Raw genomic sequence first — 26,109 nt, 5'->3', positions numbered from 1 at the left:
GGGGTCACACCGGGTCCTTGGGAGGGAGTGAAACCCAAAGTCGACCCAGCGGGCTCTGCAGGCGGAGCCGCAGAAGGGGCACCAGCCACATCCCTCGTCACATCGGCCGACGGATGGGGAGATGTTGAAGAGCGGCAATGCTTCTTTTACTTCTTCTTGTGCTTTAACTTACCGGAGGAGTGCAAAAAAATTGGAAGAAGATTGGTGGTGGTGGTGGCTCTGCGACCGGTCCCTCGACCTCCCACGTGCCCGGGACCTCAAGCAGAGCGGAGCTGACTGCCGGGCTTCGAGAATCTTTAGGGACCGCTCCCGCAACGACTTCGGGTTCATGGTCCAGCAGTCGGAACACGACTTGGAGTCGTGGTTGGGTTTCAGACAGAACAGTCACACGCGGTGCGGATCCATCAACGACATCAATCGTCTGCAGGAACCGCAAGCCTTGAAACCGGGCATCCTTGATGTGCACCAGGAGTCAAAGACTCAAAAACCACGTCAACAAAAGTCGGCAAAAAGTCAGTCAAAAAGTGACTGGAGGTACCGCTCACTCCGGATCTAGGCTGGCTGGCGCGGAAAAAGAAAAAACTGATGTCAGCGCGCGAGGGCGGTGTAGGAAAGTAGGATCTGCTTCTTATGGTTACCCCCACTTTTTGCTGATGTTTCACTGTTTTTCGACTTTAGTTTGGCTGGGACCCTGCTATTTAGGCCCCACCCTAGCTGCTTCCTCTCTAAATTGATTTCAGGTACTTTAGGTACACTCCAGATTGGATTCTGGGGTACCCCTATAAGTCCCTAGTATATGGTATACTATGTACCCAGATGTCACCCCTGGGATGCCATTAAAAATTACACAACAGGTCTGCTACAGCAGCCTCTGAAAGGTGGTGTATGCATCCCTTACTCAGATATAGGTTCCCTATATCTATCCATATCACTGCACAAATAAAACCTATCAGTCACCGCTATGGCAGGCCTTATCAGTCCTGAAGGTACGGTGCTGGGTTTTATGTAAGAGGGTGCCCATGCATGAGCAGAGCCCCTCTGCAGCCTTCGTAACCTTTATTCCGGGGTTGTTTGTGATGCAGCCAAACCATATAATCTTAAGTGCATTATAACCTTGCGGTAAATGCTAACTTTGGAATGGCTGCATGGAAACATGTCGTGTCTGGTGTCAAACACCTTGGAATCATACCTCCACACCAGTAACTGGTGTGGGAGGTATGATTCCACCATACTAGGTGGAGAACCATGATTACCGGTACACCCGGTACCAGCTTTACAGACCCTGGCATCACAAAATGGATGCTGCCAGCCACAGACACGAGTCTGCCCTCCTGCTGCTGGACGAAACACCGGCAGGGGAGGCCTGGAAAATAGGTTTCCTGTCACAGGGAGGTGTAACCACCTCCCAGACAGGCTTTAGTGTATTGGGGCTGGGTGGGTGCACTCCAAGAGTGCTTTGATGTCTGCACTGGGGGCACATTTGGTGTCCCTGTGCATAGTCCAACTCAAACCGTTAGCAGGGGCACTCAGCCCCTGCTCTGGTGCGAAACTGGACAAAGGACATAAGTGTAGCCACCTCTCTGTCCTGACCCTCCCATAGGCGAGTCCCCAGAGTTTGCCCTACCCCTTCCTTGGGTATAAAGTGGGAACCCCTGACTACAGGACTTTTGATTTATCTGGACGAAACTCTGCTACAGAATCCCAGAACTTCTACTATCTACACGACGTTGGATGACCGAAGAATCTCCCTTGGAGTAAAGGAGTTATTCCCCTGCAAGGCAGGCACCAAAGATGCAGCTGTCCAGTTTGCATCGACGCTGCTCCTGAAGGACTCCGACAATTTTGCAACACAGGAGGTGGGTTTCCAAGCTTCCCCGAGGCCGATCCATGCTCTCAGCAAACCCGAGATCCAAATCCCTCGTGGGGACCGTGCAACCCGAACCTCTGGAAACCGCGACCATTTGCAGCAGCATATACTTCTTGGCGATCCCTGGGGGTGTGCTTTGGGCTTCTTGTAGTCCAGACCCCGAGCAGTGATTCCACCGAAGATTGCTGGCCTACACTCCTCGAGTGAACCGTGGGCTGGTATTCAGTGATTCCTCTTGAGGTCCCTTCTCGATCCCTTGTCCGTCGACTTGTGGGTCCCTGAGAAGGGTACTTTGACTTTCAATGGGCTTACCTGGTTGCTCCAGATGTGCCCTGACTCTCCATCGCTTGGGGAGTCCACAGGACCTTGCTGGTCCACAACAAAGCTGTTTTACTCTCACCGCTTGGGATGCCGTTGCCAAGGCTTGTTGGTCTCCAATCCGGACACCGACCTCAGCGCTCGACATACTTTGTGGGACAGCTTGCCTGCAGACTGTGGTCATCATCGACGCGTCCTGGTCTCCGTGGCAGGGGAGTCAAGCTTCACCTCATCGCACCTGAAACACCCGACATCGGTGGGCATTTGTCTATCGTGCACCTGGTCACTGGAAAGTGACCCAGACTCTGTCCACTCTGCTTTCAGGTTCTTCATATCTTCGATCCAGGCTTGGATCACCCCGGACACTTCTCCTTTCCACGGCAGCAGCACTTTGCAGCAACTCTCCATTGACGACATCAAAGATTCCAACACCATTTGACACCTATGCACCTGGCTTCCCTGGGTTAGGTAACACAAGTACTCCAGTGCTCATGTGGGTGTTGGCCTTAGAACCTTCTAAGTCTGAAAGGGTTTGCTCCAAGTCCTCTCCTAAGTGTCCTTAAACTCTAAGCTTCCAACCGCGACTTTCCCATAGGATTGTACGGAGCTCGCGGCTGTGTTCTCACACTGCACGTGTTCCCCGTGGGTTCCCTGTGTCACCACCTTGGGTGGTCCTTGGTGTTCCAGCGATTCTACGTGCTGTAGGCACTGTGTCTAGTCAAGTTGTGGTTCTTATACCACTTTCTTAATATGTGGTTTGGTTTCCCCCTGGGGCCCATTGTATATTGTGCTATTTAATGTCGTTTTAGAACTGTATTATTGTGTGCCTTGCTCTCTAACTTCATAAAGAGGTAAATAGAGCGTGTTTAGAAATAAATACATATATTTTATATATATACCTTGTGTGGTTCTCCTTTCATTTAGTTATTGAAGAGGTTATAATCTGGTAAACCAAGCTGCTTTACACTCCTTCAGGACTTAGCCTGAAGGCTGCTCTCCATAGCTACCACTAGGATAGCTTTCAAGAAAGGTTGTCTTAAACCTAATCATCAATACGGGTTGTTTGGACTGGTGCATGGTGCCCACTATAACTAGTGGACAGCATATACCAGGTTAACTTCTCACATTGGTGTGCAGCAGTGGGATTCAAGCTTGTTATTGCTTTACCAGATAATCTCTTTGAGTGACTAGCTGAAAACCATTATAAGTACATATAAATCAAATTTAGAATACAGTATGTTCTACTGAACTTAGAGTTGTGTGTCAAGGGCTTAGCACACCCTTTCTACAACTGAAGAGAGTTTAGTAGTTCCTACTAGGTTAGGTAGGTGCAACACCTCACTACACTAGTATGTCTTCAAGAGCAGAAGCCAGTGGCTCCTTGCTGACTAAGTATGACCATCTCTCATTTCAGGAATTGAGAAACATGTGTGCATCTAGGAAATTGAAGACAGGGAAGAACTCTAGGACTCAACGTCTCATAGAGGCCTTGCTTTTAGATGACCTCAGAAAGACCCCAGGGTATGATGAGGCAGGCAAGTTGGGTGGGGCAGCAGATGAGGACAGGCCTGGAAGTGAAAACATCCAGGACCTAGAATCTGAAGCTGACCAGGAGGATCAAGATGATTCTAACCTGGACAATCCAATCTTTCCTGGGGGTGGGGGAGAGGACCCAAGGGGTCCCCTCTTTACACCACCTGGAAGGGTTAACAGTGTACCTAGAAGGTCTAGATCTCCTTCTCAGGAATCTAATCATTCTGGTACATCTGTAGAGACCTCTATTTCTCAGACAAGGGAATCCTCCTATGAGAGGAAATGCAGACTGCTTGAGTCTGAGAAAGCTAAGCTTAGGATCAAGAGCAGTTGGCATTAGATAGGGAATCCCTGGAGCACCAAAGAGCTTCACAAAGATGGGGGCTAGAGCCCCATGGTGGCAGCAACAGTGTCCCTAGAGGCAGAGATCATACTAATGACCATAGCAACCCGAACAAGATTGTCCCTCCCTACCAGAGTAGGGAGGACATCCACAAATGGATAACTGCACTTGAGACGGCCTGTAAAGTACAGAGGGTCCCTCAGGAGCAGTGGGCAGCAATCTTGTAGCTCTCCTTTGCAGACAAAGGTAGATACAAGCTCCTCACTGATAGAGAAGAGGATGCTGACAATTACAAAGTCTTGAAGAGTGCACTGATTGATGAGTTTGGCCTAACCACTGAACAATACAGGTTACAGTTCAGAGACACCCAAAAGGCACAGAATCAAGACTGGGTTTACTTTGTAGATTGTGCTACTAAGGCTCTGGAAGGCTGGTTACTTGGCTGAAAAGTGTGTGATTTTAAAGGATTGTACAATTTGATTATGAGGGAGCAGATCCTTAATAATTGTCAAAATCAGCTGTTGCATCAGTACGTGGTGGACTCTGATCTGACCTCTCCCCAAGAATTGGGCCAGAAGGCAGACAAATGGGTCAGAACCAGGGTGAGGCAGAAGGTTCAGAACCAAGGTGCTGACTCCAAGAAGCAGGATTCGAAGAACTCTGATATGGGTGGGGAAATGGGTAAAGATCAGAAGTCTTCTCAAGGGCCCCTAAAATCTGCATCTGGTGGGGAGTCCCAATCTATCAAAGGAAAAGACCAAAAGAAACCATGGTGTAAAATCTGTAAACAGAACACCCACTGGACAAGTGATTGTACCAAGTCCAAGGACTCTAATCCAGCCACCATTGCCCCTAAGGCAACTGTTCCCCCTAGTTCAGCTTCAAGTGGTGGTACTCAGAATAAGGGTGTAGTAGGGTTAACCCTGGGATCTGAGATGGACTCTGCCCTAGTAAGAGTTCCCACTCAGGCTGTACTGATCTGTGATGGAGGCATGGATATGGCCTCCTTATTTGTCAGTCCCAGTAATCTGGGCAAATACAGACAGCAGCCTTTAATCAATAGAAAAGAGGCCTGGGCATTCAGGGACACAGTAGCAAGTGTTACAATGGTGACAAAAGATCTTGTGGCTCCTGAGCAAATCATACTTGGGGAAATGTACCAAGTGACCAATGCTAGCAATGTCAGGATAGACCATTCCCTGGCAGTTGTTAATTTCTCCTGGGGAGGGGTAACTGGCCCTAAGAAGGCTGTGGTAAGTGCAGATCTCCCTGTTGAATGTTTGCTTGGTAATGATTTAGAAACTTCAGCTTGGGCTGAAGTGGAGCTTAGGACCCATGCAGAAATGTTGGGAATCCCTGCAGATGTGTTTCCTATGACCAGATCACAGGCAAAAATGTCTAACACTGGACAGGCCCTGGATTCTGGAAGAATGGACCAGGTGCCTCCCAAGCAAAGGAGCAGTAGGGGTAAGGCACTGTCTTCCCCCCTGACTCAGAAAGCAGATCAGTCTCTTGAGGGAGATGATATTAGTTCTGAAGAAGTAACTGTCCCAGAGGAGCTTGAACCTGACCAGGTTGAGTTCTTGGGGACAGGGGGGCCTTCCAGGGCAGATCTGAGCCAGAAGCAGCTGAGCTGCCCTTCTCTTGAACCCCTCAGAAAACAAGCTGCTGATGAGGCTGCTGGGAATGCTAGTGGAACCCAGAAGATATATTGGGATGATGGACTCCTGTGCTCAGAGACCCCAAGCCTGGTGCCACCAGGAGATTGGTTATACCTCTGAAGTTCAGGGGCTTCCTATTAACACTATCCCATGATATTCCCTTAGCAGGACACCTACGCCAAAACAAGACTTGGGACAGAATAGTCCATCACTTTCATGTGCCTCACATGTCTGAGGACACCAAGGAGTTTTGTCGCTCCTGTGTCACCTGTCAAGCCAGTGGTAAGGCAGGTGGTACAACAAAGGCCCCACTGATACCGCTACCTGTGGTGGGGGTTCCCTTTGAGAGGGTTGGGATTGACATAGTTGGTCCCATGGATCCTCAAACAGTATCTGGGCACAGATTTATACTGGTGGTGGTGGACCATGCCACTAGATATCCAGAGGCTATTCCCTTAGGACCAGCACAGCACCTGTGGTGGCAAGGGCCCTACTTGAAATCTTTTCCAGAGTGGGTTTCCCTAAGGAGGTAGTATCAGACAGAGATGCAAACTTCATGTCTAGTTACTTGACTGCTACGTAGAAGGAGTGTGGTGTGAATTATAAATTCACCACCCCTTATCACCCACAATGCAATGGGTCAGTTGAAAGGTTCAACAAAACCCTCAAGGGCATGATTAAAGGTCTCCCAGAAAAGCTTAGGCGCAGATGGGACATACTTTTGCCCTGCCTTCTCTTTGCCTACAGAGAGGTTCCACAGAAGGGGGTTGGTTACAGCCCATTTGAGCTTCTGTTTGGACATCCAGTGAGGGGTCCATTATGTCTGGTGAAGGAGGGATGGGAGTTACCTCTCAAACCCCCTAAATAGGATATTGTGGACTATGTACTTGGTCTCCGCTCCAGGATGGCTGAGTACATGAAGAAGGCAAGTTAAAACCTTGAGGCTAGCCAGGAATTACAAAAGACCTGGCATGACCAAGGGGCTGTGCTGACTGTTTACCAGACAGGGCAGAAAGTATAGGTCTTGGACCTGTGGCCCCAGTAGCCCTCCAAGATAAATGGAGTGGCCCCTATACCATAATAGAGCCAAAGGGAGAGTTTACCTATTTGGAAGACCTTGGAACTCCCAGGAGCCCCCACAGGGTGTTCCATGTCAATAGGCTCAAACCATATGTTAACAAGGCTGACATGGGCTTGCTCATGGCTACTGATGAGGGACAGGAGGAAGAGAGTGACCCACTCCCTGACCTGCTCTCTCAGAACCCTGATGATGGATCAGTAGATGGTGTAGCCTTGGCAGGCAGCCTCACTGTCCAGCAACAAACTGACTGCAGAAAAGTTCTCAGCCAGTTTAGAAATATGTTTTCACTGACTCCAAGTCAGACTACCTGGTGTACTCATGAATTGGACACTGGGGATAGTCTGCCTGTTACAAATAAGATTTACAGGCAACTAGACCATTTCAGGGACTGTATCAAGGCTGAAGTCCAGAAGATGTTGGAATTGGGAGTTATTGAACCCTCAGATAGCCCTTGGGCTAGTCCAGTAGTCTTAGTGCCTAAACCTCACACCAAAGATGGCAAGAGATAAATGGGGTTTTGTGTAGACTACAGGGATCTCAATGCAGTCACTAGGACTGATGCCCATCCACTCCCTAGGGCAGATGAGCTTATAGACACTTTGGCCTCAGCCAAGTGTCTTAGCACATTTGACCTGACAGCTGGCTACTGGGAGATCAGACTAGCTGATGATGCAAAGCCAAAGACCGCATTTTCTACCCCTAGTGGGCACTACCAATTTGTGGTGATGCCCTTTGGTTTGAAAAATGCACCTGCCACAAAGGTTGATGAAGAAAGTCCCTACAGTTCTGGAAGCCTCTAGTGCAGCATATCTGTATGATATTGCTGTCTTTAGCTCCTCCTGGGAGGATCACCTGGTCCACCTAAGAAATGTTTTGGAGGCCCTGCAAAAATCAGGCCTAACTATCAAGGCCACTAAGTGCCAGATAGGGCAGAGTCAGGCTGTGTACCTGGGCCACCTTGTAGGTGGAGACCAGGTTCAACCATTGCAGAGCAAAATCCAGCTTTCTTGGGCCTGACTGGGTACTATAGAAGATTTGTCAAAGGTTATGGGTCCATAGTGACCCCCTTGAATGACCTAACTTCTAAGAAAATGCCCAAGAAAGTTCAGTGGACATTCAGCTGTCAAAAGGCATTTGATGACCTGAAGCAGGCCATGTGCACTGCTCCCATTCTGCAAAGTCCTAACTACTCCAAAGAATTCATTGTCCAAACAGATGCAGCTGAGTTGGGGGTAGGGGCTGTGTTATCACAATTGAATGATGAAGGACAGGATCAGCCAGTAGCTTTTATTAGCAGAAGGCTGACCCCCAGAGAGAAACGTTGGTCAGCTATTGAGAGGGAGGCCTTTGCTGTGGTTTGGGATCTGAAGAAGTTGAGGCCATACTTGTTTGGCACTCACTTCATTGTTCAGACAGACCATACACCCCCTCATGGCTAAAACAGATAAAGGGTGAAAACCCCAAACTTTTAAGGTGGTCCATTTCCCTACAGGGGATGGACAATACAGTGGAACATAGACCTGGGAATAACCATGCCAATTCAGATGGACTCTCCAGATATTTCCACTTAGAATATGAATACTCAACTGGTCAAGGTTAGTTTAATGTCCTTACATTTTGGCGGGGGAGTTGTGTAGGAGAGTAGGATCTGCTTCTTATGGTTACCCCCACTTTTTGCTGATATCTCACTGTTTTTCGACTTTAGTCTGGTTGGGACCCTGCTATTCATGGCCCCAGCCTAGCTGTTTTCTCTATAAAATTGATTCCATGTACTTTAGGTACACTCCAGATTGGATTCTGGGGTACCCTTATAAGTCCCTAGTATATGGCATACTATGTACCCAGAGCATAGGTACCCCAGAAGCCTACCAGGGGCTGCAGCATGTATTATGCCACCCCTGGGAAGCCATTCAAAATGACACAACAGGTCTGCTACAGCAGCCTGTGTAAGGTGGTGTATGCACCCCTTACTCAGATATAGGTTCCCTATATCTATCCATATCATTGCACATATAAACATATCAGTCGCCCCTATGGCAGGCCTTATCAGTCCTGAAGGCAGGATGCTGGGTTTTATGTGAGAGGGTGCCCATGCATGAGCAGAGCCCCTCTGCAGCCTTCGGTTGTTTGTGATGCAGCCAAACCATATACTCTTAAGTGCATTATAACCTCGCGGTAAATGCTAACTTTGGAATGGCTACATGGAAACATGTTGTATTTGGTGTCAGACACCTTTGGGGTTGGGTGGGTGCACTCCAAGAATGCTTTGATGTCTGCACTTGGGGCACATGTGGTGTCCCTGTGCATAGTCCAGCTCAAACTGGTTGCAGGGGCACTCAGCCCCTGCTCTGGTGCAAAACTGGACAAAGGATATGGGTGTAGCCACCCCTCTGTCCTGACCCACCCATAGGTGAGTCCCCAGAGTTTGTCCCACCCCTTCCTTGGGTATAAAGTAGGAACCCCTGACTACAGGACTTTAGATTTACCTGGACAAAACTCTGCTACGGAATCCCAGTACTTCTACTATCTACACGACGTTGGATGACCGAAGAATCTCCCCTGGAGTAAAGAAGTTACTCCCCTGCAAGGCAGGCACCAAAGACGCATCTGTCTGGTTTGCATTGACGCTGCTCCTAAAGGACTCTGACAAGTTTGCAACACAGGAGGTGGGTTTCCAAACTTCCCCGAGGACGATCTGTGCTCTCAGCAAACCTGAGAACCCCTGGACACCGCAACCATTTGCAGCAGCATATGCTTCTTGGCAATCCCTGAGACTGTGCTTTGGGCTACTTGTAGTCCAGACCCCGAGCAGTGATTCCACTGAAGATTGCTGGCCTACACTCCTCGAATGACCCGTGGGCTGGTATCTAGTGATTCCTCTCGAGGTCCCTTCGCAATCCCTTGTCTGTCGACTTGTGTGTCCCTGAGAAGGGTACTTTGACTTTAAATGGGCTTACCTGGTTGCTCCAGATGTGTCCTGACTCTCCATTACTTGGGGAGTCCACAGGACCTTGCTGGTCCACACCGAAGCCATTTTACTCTCACCATGTGGGTTGCCGTTGCCAAGGCTTGTTGGTCTCCAATCCGGACACCAACCCTCCAGCACTTGACATCCTTCATGGGACAGCTCGCCTGCAGACTGTGGCTGTCATCGACGCTTCCTGGTCTCCGTGGCAGTGGAGTCAAGCTTCACCTCATCGCACCTGAAACATTCGACATCGGTGGGCATTCATCTATCGTGCCCCTGGTAACTGGCAAGTGAACCAGACTCTGTCCCCTCTGCTTTCAGGTTCTTCACATCTTTGATACAGGTTTGAATCACACCGGACACTTCTCCTATCCATGGCAGCAGCACTTTGCAGCAGCTCTCCATTGACGACATTGAAGATTCCCGACACCATTTGACACCTAGGCACCCGGCTTCCCTGGATTAGGTAACACAATTACTCTGGTGCTCATGTGGGTGCTGGCCTTAGAACCGTCTACGTCTCAAAGGGCTCGCTCCAAGTCCTCTCCTAAGTGTCCTTAAACTCTAAAATTCCAATTGCGACTTTCTCATAGGATTGTACGGAGCTCGCGGCTGTGTTCTCACACTGCACGCGTCCCCCGTGGGTCCCCTGTGTCACTACCTTTGGTGGTTCCTTGGGGTCCCAGCGCATCTACGTGCTCTAGGCACGATGTCTAGTCAAGTCGTGGTTCTTATACCACTTTCTTAATATATGGTTTGGTCTCCCCCTGCGGCCCATTGTATATTGTTAGGCTTTCCTGTTTTCAGTTTCTATTTTTGATAAATTCTGGTGGGGGTTTTCATTGTTTTCAAGTGATTTCAATATCTTAATAAAACAGTGATTATCAGTGGTTACACATTTTCGCGCCATTAAAAACAACGGAAACAGTGTTTTTCAAGTGTTTTTGGAGCTTTTTGCTTTTATTATTGCTTGCTTTCTGCACTGATAGTGCCTAGAAGATAGACAGTGCACGTACAGTGTATATGAGGTCCAAATATATTTTTACAAATCACACTTAATGTAGTACACCATACAATACTTTTTCACCTAGTGTTTGGTCATGCATGCTCGCTCTTTCCTTCCCATGTAAACTTTTATCTGTGAAAAGGCCCTCTCAACATTGGCACTTGAGACAGGCAACACCTAAATAGGCAGTACACAAGTTGCTAACTCTGGCCAATGAAATAACTTTCCATGCCAATGCTGGTGCACCTGAAGATTGTGATTCTCTGCAACAGGTTCTGCAACATATATGTTTAACTGGCCACATATGCCCTCAGAGTTATTGAAGCGGTACAAAATGAAGCAGAACTTTTGAAACACAAGAGAAAATTTCCCTTTAAAGAAGGGATCTAGAACTTGTAAGAGTACCACAGTGAGACTTCATTGACTTCAAATGCCATGGTTGGTGAAGGGACATTTCTATTCATCATTGCAAGCCATTTCTCATACATTGTAAAATAAAAGTTCATGCATTGCATCTCAACATTTCTTTGCTTACCAAGCGGCAAGCACTCTAACATGGAACATGTTGCGGTGCCAAAGTCACTAAAAGTGTCACCTAGCCTACTCTCAAGTAGATGTTTCCCATCTACACCAATTATGCTGAACACTTGGCAGGCAAGGGTGTTTTCAGACTCTAGTTTTTTTTATTATGTCCACTACAGCAGTCATGCTTTCCTATGAAATTCTAAGAATGCAGTAGAGTTTACTTTTTTTCAAATCAATATGTCATCCAAAGATCCTCACATTTCTTGCCTTTGGCATCACTCAGCAAAAGTTCTGTAAACTGTTGCCACATGGAAAATATAGAATTCATGGCCTATAGCACTGAGAACAACCAGCTAAGTGACACAGTTGGGATGACTCTTTCTTTGATGCCACACAAAGCACAAAATGAGAAATATTTGGGTACTGGTTTCTGCGCATAACAAAACAGTGCAACAGAATGGACTAAAAAGTCAATAGCATTTTTCATTAACTCTGAAGATTGTAAAGGTGCTTTCAGCATACCAACAAGTGGCAAGGATCTCTTACAGGGAAGCACTTCAGCTCAGATATCGATTTTGACAGGTCATCACAACCTTTTCATATACGTAGCTGAATCACTGCAAATACAAACAATATCACTCCAATCTTTGTTGAACTTGGTTAGAACTTTTTGCAGCAGCATTCCAAGTGACATTGTGTTCCATGTTTTCCAAAAGTCTGGTGTCATGTTTTCACCAGTATCCCAGATGCTTTGTGTCTGCACTCTTTTCCCATATACCTGTCACTATACCTTGCATTGAATGTTTAAAGCCTGGGGTGTTTGGCAATTCACCTACTATCAATAGTGACTCACTAGAGAAGGGGGCTGATGTATCAAGGGTTATTACTCATTCTCTGTAGATAAATGTGATGGTACATATAGGGAAAGATTCTTATGAAACTTACATTTTTACTATCAGTGAAATACTCAAACATAACCACACTATGTGGTAGCTGCCCAACCCTCTCCACTTATCCCGGCCACCTCATTCAGGCATTTCCTTTAGCCACTCTGGAATTCCTCATTGACCCTTGAATTAACACCATATCCACCATTGCCTCTAATTTAGGCATCAAATTTCAGGCTTGTTTTATACCGTCCTGATCATGATCCTAGTATCATGTTAAAGGATCGAAACTTCATTGACTTGCTCAAACAGCTTGCACATCAATCAATCGTGATAAAAAAAAGTGCAACGGCTGTTGTCTCTAAACTTGTTCTAAACTAACTGTATTCACTACAAGCTGCTTTTGCCTTGCCTGAATGTTTTCATCTATATGTATATGTTTTGTGATTTTGTAGGACACATGACTGTGTCCCACCTTATTGTTGTGTGTTTATACTTTTGGATTTTGATCATTTTATTAAATTCACTGTCCGGCTGGACAGTAGCAATATAGCACTGATTCTAGTCTATAATAATCACTGCTTCATCAGGTTTCTTTCTAAGGACCAATGTTTACTTAAAATAATGACGCCAGAGGTCCTTAATTACCTTGTGGGTTCCCTTGTTTGTTTTAAAAAATGTCCAGAGATGGTGGCCTCTTGACAAAGGGTCCACGACCCCACCCCACCCTGCTTGTTGCAGTACCACAAGGCAGTGGTGTTGTCCATGAACACCTGCACTAACTTCCCCTTGACAGAGGGAAGAAATGCCTTCAATGCCACTCAAATCACTCAAAGCTCCAACAAATTGATGTGGAGCCCCGACTCTGCCAGGGACCAGTGTCCCCTGATCTCCACCTCTCCCAGATGGCTGCCCCATCCCAGAAGTGAAGCATCTGTCCCGACTGTGAGATCTGGTTGGAGAAGGGAGAGGGATCTGCTGTTGACCCAATCGTGGTTTGTCAACCACCACTGCAGATCTCTCGCAGTTCCTTCTGAGATCTGGACCACGTCTGTGAGATTTCCTTGATGCTTTGCCCACTGGAACTGTAGGTCCCATTGCAGAGCCCCCATATTCCACCTGGCATGCTTTACCAACAGGATGCAAAAGGCCATGAGGCCCAACAGCCCCAGAGTCAGTCTCACCGAAATCCTGGATAAAGGCTGAAACATCGGAATCATAACCTGAATATCCTGGACTCACTGCCCAGGATGATAGCCCCGAAACTGCACTGGATCCAGAACAGCCCATATGAAAGGGAGCATCTGTGAAGGAGTCAGGTGTGACTTCATGTTTATAGAGAACCCCAGTGGATGCAGGAGGTCCGCCATAGTCTGATGGTGGGAGACGACAGCCTGGAGCGAGAAGGCCTTCAACAGCCAGTCATCAAGGTAAGAGAAGACTGACATCCCTAAGCTTCGCAGATGAGCTGTGACCACTGCCATCACCTTGGTGAATACCGAGGGGCACTGGTAAGGCCGAAGGGGAGTACAGTAAACTGAAAGTGCTTGCGACCTACCTTGAACCACAGGTAGCGTCTGTGGCCTGGCAGGATGGGAACGTGAAAATACGCATCCTGCAGGTCCAACGCTACCATTCAGTCTTCTTGGTCTAGGGCAGACCAGACCTGAGCGAGAGTGAGCATCTTGAACTTCTCCTTCTTGAGGAAGAGATTGACGGTCTGAAGATCTAAAAATGGATCGCAACCCTTTGTTCTTTTTTGGAATCAGAAAGTAGAGGGAATAACAGCCACTGCCTACTTCTGAATACGGGACCCTCTCTATAGCTCCTTTTCCCAAGAGAGCTGTAACTTTCTCCTGGAGCAATTTGAAATGATCCACCTGAAGCTGTTCTTGATTGGTGAGAAGGGGAGGAGGAAAACAAAGGAAGGGCAGAGAATAGCCCTCCTGAATGATCTGCAAGACTCACTTGTCTGATGTTATGGACCTCCAGTGGGGGAAGATGATGATGGATTCTCCCACCAACTGGAGCGGTGTGGTCTTGCACAGTCAGACTAGGACTGCATGGAGGCTGCGGCTGCCGAGGGAAGGGTGGCTGACAATTTCTGGCTTCCACTCCTTGGTCAGAATGAACCGCGTTCACGTCCCGCACGACTTGGGAAGTCTGTACAGGACGGTGGCTAGGATAGGGCTGATGTGGCTGTAAACCCCTTCCGTTGCCATGAAAGGGGCAAAAGCTAGACTGGCCACGAAGTGTAGAAGATAGGCCCATGGATTTGGCCGTAGCTCGAGAGTCATTGAACCTCAGTAGGGCAGAGTCTGCCTTCTCCCCAAAAAGATGGGTTCCATAAAATGGCATGTCCATCAAATTTGCCTGGACATCGCCCGAGAAGCCAGTTGTCCTAAGCCAGGTGTGGCGCCTCAAGGCTACTGTAGAAGAAATCTATCTGCCCAGCTAATCAGTTGTGTCAAGGTCGCACCTTATGGTGAATTTTGCTGCATCTCTTCCGTCCTTAATCACCTGAGAGAGCACAGCCTGGGCCTCCTCCAAGACTTGTGGCAGCACTTGCACAACCATCTCCCAGAGGGAGTGAGAGAAACGACCCAATAAGCATGCGGTATTCATCGACCGCAAGGCCAGGCTCGTGGAAGAAAACATCTTGCCAAGTGAATCCAGCCTCTTGGGTTCCCTATCCGGAGGCGCGGAAGGGAATGCGTACTGGGATGTAGGAACCTGCACCACCAAGCGTTCATGGGTGAGGTGTTGGCTGAGGAACTTTGGGTCACCCGGAGCTGGGCAATGGTGGTGTGCAATTGTCCTATTCAAAGGAGCTACTGTGCTAGGCTTGGACCACGTGCCTAGAAGGACATCAGTTAGTGCCTCTTTGAAGGGCAAAATGGGTTAAGAGGTGGAAGCCCCAGGCTGAAGCCCTTCGGTCAGGACATTAGTCCTGAACTGCACGGAGGGCAACTCTATACCAAAGACCTTAGCCGCCCTGATAACCACCATGACCTATGATGCCCCCTATCAAAGAAAAGAGGAGCCCCTTCTAAGCCAAAGGAGTAGGGCACTGTAAAGTGAATGAGAAGGGTATACCTTTGGACAAAGTAGATTAAATACAAACAATAGTTCTTCCACCACTCAATCAGTCCTTATTGTCACATTCATTCGTCCATACCGAGGAAGATTGAAATACATATAGTCAGAAAATAAACAGAACAAAGTTATAAAAATCTGTCTTCACAGATTAATTTATTAATTATTCAAAATATAATAAAGAAAAAAGGGTTATTTGATGAACATCATTTTTCAACATTAATAGACCATAATCTTGAATAAAAACCAAAGACCCAAGGGCCATATGTAGGTAAAACGTGTTTTGCGATTCTCTAATTGCAATTTTTAGGGAATCGCAATTAGAGAATTGCAAAACGGAATGTAGGTAGGATTAGCAAAATATTTTGCGATTCCCATCTGTAGGAGAGTAGGGTCTGCTATCCTATGGTCACCCCAAATTTTTGCTTTTTGCTTCACTGGTTTTTGACATATTGAGGCTGTGGGCCTGCTAATCAGACCCCCAGCCTGCTGTTCTCTCTACTAAATTGACACTATGTCCTTTAGGTGCATAACCAATTGGAATTGGATCACCCTGTGAGCACCTGTACCAGTGTACACTAGGTACCCAGGGCATTGGTGTATCTAAGGCCTACCAGGGGCTGAAGCATGTATTGTGCCACCCCTGGCCTGGCCTAGCAATTTGACACAACTGGCTGATCACTCAGCTGGGGTAAGTTGGTGTATCCACCTCTTACTTAGGTGTAGTATACCTATACCTAACCTTAAATGGGACACATGTTAACCTATAAGTCACTCATATGGCAGGCCTTAACAATCCTGAAGGCAGAGTGCTTGGTTTCATGTGAGATGGTGCTCTGGCATGAGCTGAGCCTGTCTGCAGTGGTCGGAACTACTTCCTTCTACCGTTTCCAGATATCGCAATACCATATACTCTTAAGTGCATTATGAACCTCGCGGTTAAATGCTATCTTTGGTTTGGCTTTATCAAAACATGTCGAGTAAGGTGTCATACGAATTGGAATACTAACCCCTCGCCAATTCTGGCGACGGGGTTAGCATTCCACCCTTCTAGAGCAGTGTTCTTCAATCTGTGGGACGCGCCCCCCAGGGGGGGCGCGCCACCATCCCAGGGGTGGCGCGCACTCCACGACAACCTTACCTTTGTTTTGTTATTCTTCGTTCCAACGACGCACGTTACCAGCCATTACGAATTTTCCATTGGCCTGCTGCTCCCGCTTTCTCCAATCAACACGCAGGAACGTCACCAGTGACGTTCCACCAATGAGGGGAGCAGCAGCTGAGATTGCAGGAAGTGCCGCGAAATTTGCGGCCATAAAGCCCCTGCATGCCATTTCTGCTGCCTTTTCTTCCTGGTTTCAACTGAAGGCTTTCTCGTTGCTTCGCTGAATCTGCGGTTTCCGTCGTTGTGAAGGGCTGTTTAAATCTTCATTTTCCCATCCTCGTTGAAGGCCTGCTAAAATCTGTGTTTTCCCGTCGTCGTCGTGAAGAACTGCTGAAATCTACGTTTGCCCGTCCCCTCGCAAAAGGACTGCTGAAATGTGCACAGGTAAGGGGGGGGGGGGGGGGGGGGGTTGGGCTGATGTTCGGACATATTTTTCAGTGCGCACCTAAAAGCACGGCAGAATGCATGTTTGTTTGTGGGATTGCTTGTTAGCAATGATGGTGACGTCACTTTCCTTGGATGGCTCACCTCTCTCTTTTCCTTTTTATAGCTGTGATTGGTGATACCAGGGCCGGCTTTAGGGCGGTGCGACCGCTGCCACCGCAACGGGTACTGGCTTCCTGGGGGCGCCGTGTTTGAGAGTTTATGCTTTTGAAGCACCTGCTGCAGTGTTTCTTTCCACCAGCAATTACAGAGCCTCACAAAAATGTCAAGATGACTGGTGTGATTAATTATCGTCCTGGAGAGAGATCAGCATTTAGCATAGTGGAGGTTTTGACATATGTGAAGTAAGTGCAGAGGGTTAATATGCCTGCTGCAAAGAACGTGTACCAAGTAGATTACAGAGTGAGTATGATGTAAACAGATCAGCAGGTTACTGCTTTCAAAAGAGACATCCTTTTGTTACTTGCAATTTATAACTTAAAGTCCTAATATACAATAGTGAGTTATTAACTTTCATCTTTGAGCTGCATACACACTGCAAAGTATACATTATTAGAACATTGATTAATGTTGCAAAAAGGGATCATTTGGCTAGAAATCGATTCTTATTGTTAAAGAAAACTCCCAACTATGCTGTTTCTTTTTCGACTCGGAGTTTGTGCTTCTCCACACCAAGCACTCTTAAACTATACGGCCTACCAGTATGGATGACATGTGACTCCTACACTTTCAGTCCTTTGGCTTATGTAACATTTCCTATACACTGATTTACACACGTCTGATTGATTCTCTCTGTGTAATGTGTGTGTGATGCAAAGTGCTCAGACACCCAACACTGGTATGAGTGGCACTATATAACTAATTCAATGCATCTGAGAGGGTGTGGTTATGGAGACTTGGTCACTGTTAAAGGGTGCTAGTGAGAGAATCCGTGGTGGAGGTGGTCATCGGGGGGGGCGCCAACAAACATTGTCGCACAGGGCACCACCAGCACTAAAGCCGGCCCTGGGTGATACAATGCACCTTACTTTATATGTCCATGTGCCAAAAGAATTCAAGGGCTCAATTACAGCAGGCCATGCTCATCAAGGTACTCACAGAGTAGGAAGAATACATGCAGGCAGACAAAGCAGTCGTTTGGACAGGCAGACATTCAAAGCAGTTGTACAGTAAGATACAATACAGAAATAACAAGCAGTCAAAGATTTGCGAATGATAAATGGTGATACCTCTGGCTTCCTCCCAGGGCCAAGAACAAAATTGGTAAACAATGCAAAATCTGACTGTATGCTGACAGATAATAACTGTGCAAAAGGGAAGACAACTACATGCAAGACACTGCAAAATTTGATTAAGAATAAAACCTATAAGAAATGTACAGGATGATAGATGGGGGAAATGCTGGAGAGCTGCGTTCGGGGCCATTTCAATGCCAGCTGAAAGGGTGCCATGTACAGAGAAGGATTCTAGTAATATAGAATGCACCTAACTTTCTCCGCATAATTATGCATTTTCAGAATTTCTAGTGTGACAACAGCGCCAGCATGTTTTCAAGCACTTTTTACCCGTGTATCTGTCGCGACATTGGAATGTTTTGCACTCGTTTTTCTTACTTTGAGCACTCTGTCCTAACATTGAGTTTGGCTGGTGGGGAAAAGACAGGTCCAATCACCATTCATGCAGCCGCACAGGGTCTTTGGGTTGACTCAATTAAACCGTTTATTCCTCTCTTTTTTTTTTGCACAGCCTCACAGCCGGTTTAAACGCCTGTTGCACACGTTTCACTGCTTTTCACACTGGGTTTCAACCCCGATTGTTCAAGATTTTGGTTCTTCATTAGGCCAGGTACCCAAACGGGTCTATGGGAAAAATAACGTACTTTTTGCAGCATATGCTTCACAAAGGAGCTTGTAAAAATATATGGTGGGAGAGCACACATAACTGTGAGAAACTGCTATCAAAACTCTCTTGCCTTTCAGCTCGTCCTATTTATGTGACATTGGGTTCTCAGCACTTGCGGTACTAAAGACTAAGTACCGTTCAAGACTGGATGTGGAGCACAACCTGAGGATGGCAGTAGCAAAAATCCATCCACAGATTGACCGTCTCTGTGGCGAAAAACAGGCACACCCGTCACATTAATGTTGGTGGTGTTATCAATCTGTCATGTGTAAAACAAAGCATCCTAGTCAAAACAATTTGCGCACATTTTATCTTGGAAAATTTTGTTTTGAGCTGTGTAAAAAGCCTCTGTCATTTAACCACACCCACTCACACACCTACAGTTAACTAAACTCTTATTGTGTTGCACATTATTTGCCGGATATGGCCCGGGATATGCGGGTGGCGGTCAATTATGTAGTGTACCAGATTCCACAAATTTCTGACAGGTGCTGGGGGGGCCCGACATTTAAAAAAATTCAGCAGGGGGGGCTCAACCTACAAAAGTTTGAAGACCTCTGTTCTAGAGGGACACGACATGTACAGAACCTGAAACCCGGGTAAAATCAGACATAGCCTCAGCTCCACAAAATGGACGCTGCCACCACAGACACAAGTCTGCCCACCTACTGCTGGGAGTCCTTCCAGCTTGGGAGACGTGGACAAAGGGTTCCTGCCAGGGGAGGTGCGAGCACCACCCCAGAGAGGATTTTGTGTATTGGTCAGGTAGGGCTTGAATAGAATCAGACATGCCTGAGGCTCACAAGGAGCCTCGGTGCATATGCCAGTTCAAACCGGTCCTGGGGCACACCAGCCCCGGACCTGGGGCGAGCTGGACAAAGGATTGGGGGTGTAACCACCCCCCTTCCTGGTCCCACCCTTAGGGAGGGACCTAGCAGGTAGTCCGGCCCCTAGAATCCGCTTAAAGGTAGGAGCTGTGTCCTAAGACTTCAGACATCCTGGAATCAACTTAACACTAAGAAGAAGACGGGAACTTCGACGTTCTGCTGCACAGAAGACTGAAGGAATTCTCCCCTATGGTCAGGGAGTGACCATCTTGCTAACGCAAGCACCAACCAGCGAATCGACATCTGCTTTGCCACCGCCTCCCGCCGGAGCCCAAGCCCAGAGACCGACAAGAACTGGACCTCCAGACCTCTCACAGCCCGATCCACAGTCCCTGCAAAGAAGGAACCCGTGGAGGCACCGAGACACGTGGAGCCAGCCATCTTGGAAGACACTCGACAAGCTGCAAGCGCAACAACAGAGGCTCCCTCCGAGTTGTGCTTTGGGTCCTGAGAAGCCCAACATCCGAGCAGCATCTGCACCAAAGGTGAGCCCTCCAGCATCTCCACGATCTGCGTGGGGCCCCTCTGCACTTTGCGACTCGACGCGCCTACCCGGTCCCTGGCCCGTTGGCTAGTGGCCATCTTGGCAACCCTTTTTGAAACCTACGACACTGGTCTGGTTGCTCCAGACTAGCCCCGGCTTCCCCCAAAGGAGCAGCCCCTCTGACCTTGCTGGTCAGAGTAAACAGCTTTCTTCGATTCCTGCGACTCCTGCTTTTGCCAAGGCTTGTTTGCTTCTTCTGAGTCGCCGACAGCGAGAGCCTGCTTGGGACAGCTCGTGAACCGACTCCTGGACGTCGTCGACCTTCAGGGACCACGTGGCTGCAGAGACAAGCTACACCTCTTCACCTGTTTGCACCCGACATCACCTGGTACCTACCTGGTGCCACGCCGGTCACTGGCTAGTGACTGTGAACACTGTCCCCTCTGCTTACAGGTCTTCTACAACTCCGATCCATCCTTGGATCCACCGCATCTCTTCTGGACCGACCGCCTGCAGTATCTTTGTCATCAGGCTCCATTGAACAGATAGACGAAACCCGACGCACTTCGAGCCCTATGCACCCGCTTCCTGTGGGTGAGGTAAAGCTGGCACTCCGGTGCCCAAGTGTAGAGAAACATCTCTAGTGTCTGTGTTTTAAGTCCCAAGTTCGTAGTCCATCCAGAAGACCCTTCTAGCAGTAACTTTTGAACTTTTACGCACCCATTGAAAACCTATGGGAGCCCGCGTGTAACTTTCCTCACTTCACACGCGACCCGTGGACCTCCTGGTCACTAACTGAAGTTAGCTCCTTGTAGGCCCAGCGACTCTAGAGGCCCTAGGCCTTTCCCCTTTCCTGTTCGTGGTACTTATACCACTATTTTAGTATATGGTTTGAGCGGCCACCAGGGCCTATCCATATAAAGTGCAACTTTTGTATATTGTAATACTTTCTTGTTTAACGATTTGTGCTCCTGTGCTCATAAAGAGTCTAGGGGATACTTTGAGTAATAAATACATATATATTTTGAATATATATCTGTGTGGTGTCCTTTCATTGGTATAAAAGGGGGTTACATATGGTAAAACAGCTTGCTTTACATGCCTAAACGAGTTTAGCCTGAAAGACTGCTTAGCCTACGCTACCATTAGGGCAGCTGGTCCGAAAAGGTTGACTTACAACCACACCATAAGGGTTGCTTGGCATGGTACAAGGTGGTCACTTTAACTAGTGAACATCATATACCAGGCCAACTTCTCACATTGGTGAGCAGCGGTTGGGATTTGAGCTTGCTGTGTTTTACCTCTGTAATCTCTTTGTTACCAATTGAAAGATCATACAGGTACCTTTAGGTATATATAAAACAAGTTAGTCATATACTTAAGTTCTACTGAACTTAGTTGTTGTAGAGCAAAGGGAGTAGCACACCCTGACTACAACTACTAGATAGGTTTAGTAGGAACACCCAAGTGTAGGTAGTTGCAACACATTCACCCACACTTAAGAGCAATGGCTGGGGCAGAGGGGTCCAACGTACCCATCTCTGTCGAGAGTGACCCCCAGAGGGCACCATCCATCTTTGCTACCCTAAACCAGAATGAGCTTAGGCAGTTGGCTAATATCAGGGGCCTTAAACAGCCCAGGAACCCTACCTCTGCTGAACTCAGAGAACTCTTGCAAGCTGATGAAGATCAGAGAGCTCTCAAGAAAGCCTCCCAGTTAGGCCCCTTAGGGACTGGAACAGGAGGCCCTCCTTCTGAAGATGCTACTGAAGCACCCCTTCCTAACAGTCGCCCCTTAGTTGAGAATCAGACTACAGATGATGAGGATCAGCATAGGGACAAGGATGACAAGGGGGATGAGTCTGATAGTAGTAGTAATTCTGATGGGAGAAATAGCCCAGTGCCAGGTGCTATACCTGGCTCAGCTAACTTAAGACTATTGGGGAATGACAATGGGTTCCCCCCATTGAATTTCCCTGGTGGACTTAACCAGGGGTTTGGGAGACAGAGGAATCACTCAGGTGACTCTAATGACACTCATGCCTCTAGAGGCTCTCAGGGTCACTCCAGAAGAAGGATGACCAGCCCTCAGAGGAGGGAGCATGAGGCCAGAATGCAGGAAGCCCAGCCGAGGATCAGGAAACAGGAGCTAGAAGTAGCCCTGATGGAAGAGAAACTGAGCAAGGCTAGGCAACCTAGAGAGGGTCGGTCTATACCCACTGATGGCAGCATTGTCCCTAGGGACAAAGATAGGGTCTTTGATAATAGGAACCTGTCCAAGGTTGTGCCCCCCTACAAAAGTGGGGATGATATCCACAAGTGGATGACTGCTCTTGAGAGAGCCTGCAAAGTGCAGCAGGTTCCTGAAGACCAGTGGGCAGCAATCTTATGGCTCTCCTTTGAAGGTAGAGGCAGAGATAGACTCCTCACTGTTAGAGAGGAGGATGTCAGAAACTACAGAGCCCTGAAGAGTGTCCTGATTGATGGGTTAGGCTTAACCACTGAACAGTACAGGTTAATGTTCAGAGATACCCAGAAGACACAGACTCAGGACTGGTCTGAATACATTGAATGTGCCACTAAGGCTTTGGAGGGTTGGTTGCTGGGAAGTAAGGTGTCTGATTATACAGGATTGTACAATTTGATGATGAGAGAACAGATTTTAAATAACTGTCAAAACCAGCAACTGCATCAACACTTGGTTGACTCAGATCTGACCTCTCCCCAAGAATTGGGAAAGAAGGCAGACAAATGGGTCAGAACCAGGGTTAAGCAAAAGAACCAGAACCAGGGCCAAGGGGGTGATCAGAAGAAAACAGACCAAAAGGGTGATCAGAAATCCAAAGACCAGAAGTCTTCAACAGGGCCCCAAACTAGTACTAATGAGGGTGGGTCCCAACAAGCTAAAGGAAAGAAGAAAGAAGGTCCAAAGACACCCTGGTGCAAATCCTGCAAGAATACAACTCACTGGACTAGTGATTGTAAGAAGGGTGGAGCCCCCAACACTGTTGCCCCTAAGGCACCTGCTCCCAGTAGTACTGTTAGCAGTGTTGGTCCCCAGACAAAGGGTGTAGTGGGAATCACTATGGGAACTGAAGGAGATTCTGACTTAGACAGAACCCTTACACAGGCAGTCTTGATCTGTGATGGGGACATGGATTTGTCCCTGACTGTGAGCCCCAGTAATCTGGGCAAGTACAGACAGACTCCATTGATAAATACAAAAGTGGCTCAAGCCTACAGGGACACATGTGCCAGTGTCACTATGCTGACACCAGGCTTTGTGGATCCTGGACAGTACATACCAGGTGAGAATTACCTGGTGACCAATGCCAGCAATACCACTACTTCTCATAGTGTGGCTATTGTTAACTTCTCATGGGGAGGGGTAACTGGCCTCAAAAGGGTTGTGGTTAGTGCAGACCTCCCAGTAGAATGTTTGTTGGGCAATGACCTAGAGAGTTCTCTATGGTCAGAAGTGGAGTACAGGACACATGCAGAGATGTTAGGTATATCACCACATGTCCTTGCTGTGACCAGGTCACAGGCCAAAAAGTGCCTTACTGAACCACAGGTCTTGGATCCTGGAACAATGAACCAAGCACCTACCAAGAAGAAGAACAGGAGGGTTAAGGCTGTGCCTTCCCCCTGCCTCCAAGTGATGATCAGTCTTCCCAGGAGGATGATCTTGAGAACCCTGAAGGAACTGTCCCTGAAGAGCTTGAACCTGACCAGGTTGAGTTTCTGGGGACAGGGGGACCTTCCAGGGCTGACTTGGGGCAGGCTCAGTTATCCTGTCCATCTCTTGAACCCTTCAGACAGCTGGCTGCTGCTGAGGCTGCTGGGAATGCTCAAGGTACCCATAAAGTGTATTGGGATGATGGGCTCCTTTATTCAGAGGCTAGAGACCCAAAACCTGGTGCAACCAGGAGGTTGGTTATACCTCTGCAATTTAGGGGCTTCCTTCTTACCTTGGCCCATGATAATCCTCTAGCAGGACACTTAGGCCAGAACAAGACTTGGGACAGGCTTGTCCCTCACTTTCACTGGCCTCACATGAATGAAGATACCAAGGAGTTTTGTCGCTCCTGTTTGACCTGCCAAGCCAGTGGCAAATCAGGTGGCACAACAAAGGACCCCCTAATACCACTACCTGTGGTGGGGGTTCCCTTTGAACGAGTGGGAATAGATATAGTGGGTCCCATGGATCCCCCCCCCACTGCATCTGGGCACAGATTTATACTGGTGGTAGTGGATCATGCCACCAGGTATCCAGAGGCAATTCCCCTTAGGACCACAACAGCTCCTGTTGAGGCCAGGGCCCTACTGGGAGTATTCTCCAGAGTGGGGTTTCCTAAGGAGGTGGTTTCTGACAGAGGTACCAACTTCATGTCAGGATACTTGACAGCTATGTGGAAGGAATGTGGTGTCAACTACAAGTTCACCACCCCTTATCACCAACAAGGCAATGGGCTTGTTGAGAGATTCAACAAGACCCTAAAGGGTATGATCAAAGGATTACCTGAAAAGCTCAGGCGAAGATGGGACATCCTTCTACCCTGCCTTCTGTTTGCTTACAGAGAGGTCCCACAAAAAGGAGTTGGCTACAGCCCCTTTGAATTGTTGTTTGGGCACCCTGTAAGAGGCCCCCTATGTCTGGTGAGGGAAGGATGGGAGTTACCTCTCAAAAAGCCTAAGCAAGACATAGTGGACTATGTACTTGGTCTCCGCTCCAGGATGGCTGAGTACATGGAGAAGGCATCCAAAAACCTTGAGGCAAGCCAGGCCTTACAGAAAGCTTGGCATGACCAAAAGGCTGTCTTGGTTGAGTTTCAGCCAGGACAGAAGGTATGGGTGTTGGAGCCAGTGGCCCCAGCAGCACTCCAAGACAAATGGTCTGGACCCCATACAATCCTGGAAAAGAAGGGAGAGGTTACCTACTTGGTGGACCTAGGCACTCCCAGGAGTCCCCACAGGGTACTCCATGTTAACAGGTTAAAAGCATATGTTGACAGGGCAGACATGGGCTTGCTCATGGCTACAGATGAGGGACAGGAGGAAGAGAGTGACCCTCTCCCAGACCTGTTGTCTCAGAACCCTGAAGATGGTTCAGTTGAAGGAGTGACCCTTGGAGGCAACCTCACTGAGCATCAGCAGATTGAATGTAGACAGGTTCTACAATCATTTCAGCATATGTTCTCACTGATACCTAGTCAAACTGATTGGTGTACCCATGTGGTGGACACTGGTGACAGTCTTCCTGTGAAGAACACATTTTACAGACAACCTGACCATGTCAGGGACTGTATAAAGGCTGAGGTACACAAAATGCTGGAACTGGGTGTCATTGAGCCCTCAGAGAGCCCCTGGGCTAGCCCAGTGGTTTTGGTCCCCAAACCTCACACCAAAGTTGGCAAGAGAGAGATGAGGTTCTGTGTGGATTACAGAGGACTCAATGCTGTCACTGGGACAGATGCACATCCTATTCCAAGGGCAGATGAGCTCATAGATAAACTGGCTTCTGCTAAGTTTTTGAGCACATTTGATTTGACAGCTGGATATTGGCAAATCAGGTTAGCTGAGGAGTCTAAGGCCAAAACAGCATTTTCAACCCAAGGAGGACACTACCAATGTTTGGTGATGCCCTTTGGTCTGAAGAATGCACCTGCCACCTTCCAAAGGTTGGTGAATCAAGTCCTTACTGGGCTGGATGACTTTTGTGCAGCATATCTTGATGACATTGCTGTCTTTAGCTCCACCTGGGAGGATCACCTGATCCACCTGAAGAAGGTACTTGAGGCTCTGCAAAAGGCAGGCCTCACTATCAAGGCTACTAAGTGCCAGATAGGGCAGAGTAAGGTTGTGTACTTGGGCCACCTTGTAGGTGGAGGCCAAGTTCAACCCCTGGAGAGTAAGATACAATCCATCAAGGACTGGTCTCC

This window comes from Triturus cristatus, chromosome 1_2 (assembly GCF_964204655.1).
Source record: "Triturus cristatus chromosome 1_2, aTriCri1.1, whole genome shotgun sequence".
Taxonomy (NCBI): domain Eukaryota; kingdom Metazoa; phylum Chordata; class Amphibia; order Caudata; family Salamandridae; genus Triturus; species Triturus cristatus.
The sequence above is the reverse complement of the archived record's forward strand: the minus strand, read 5'-3'. Positions refer to the sequence as shown.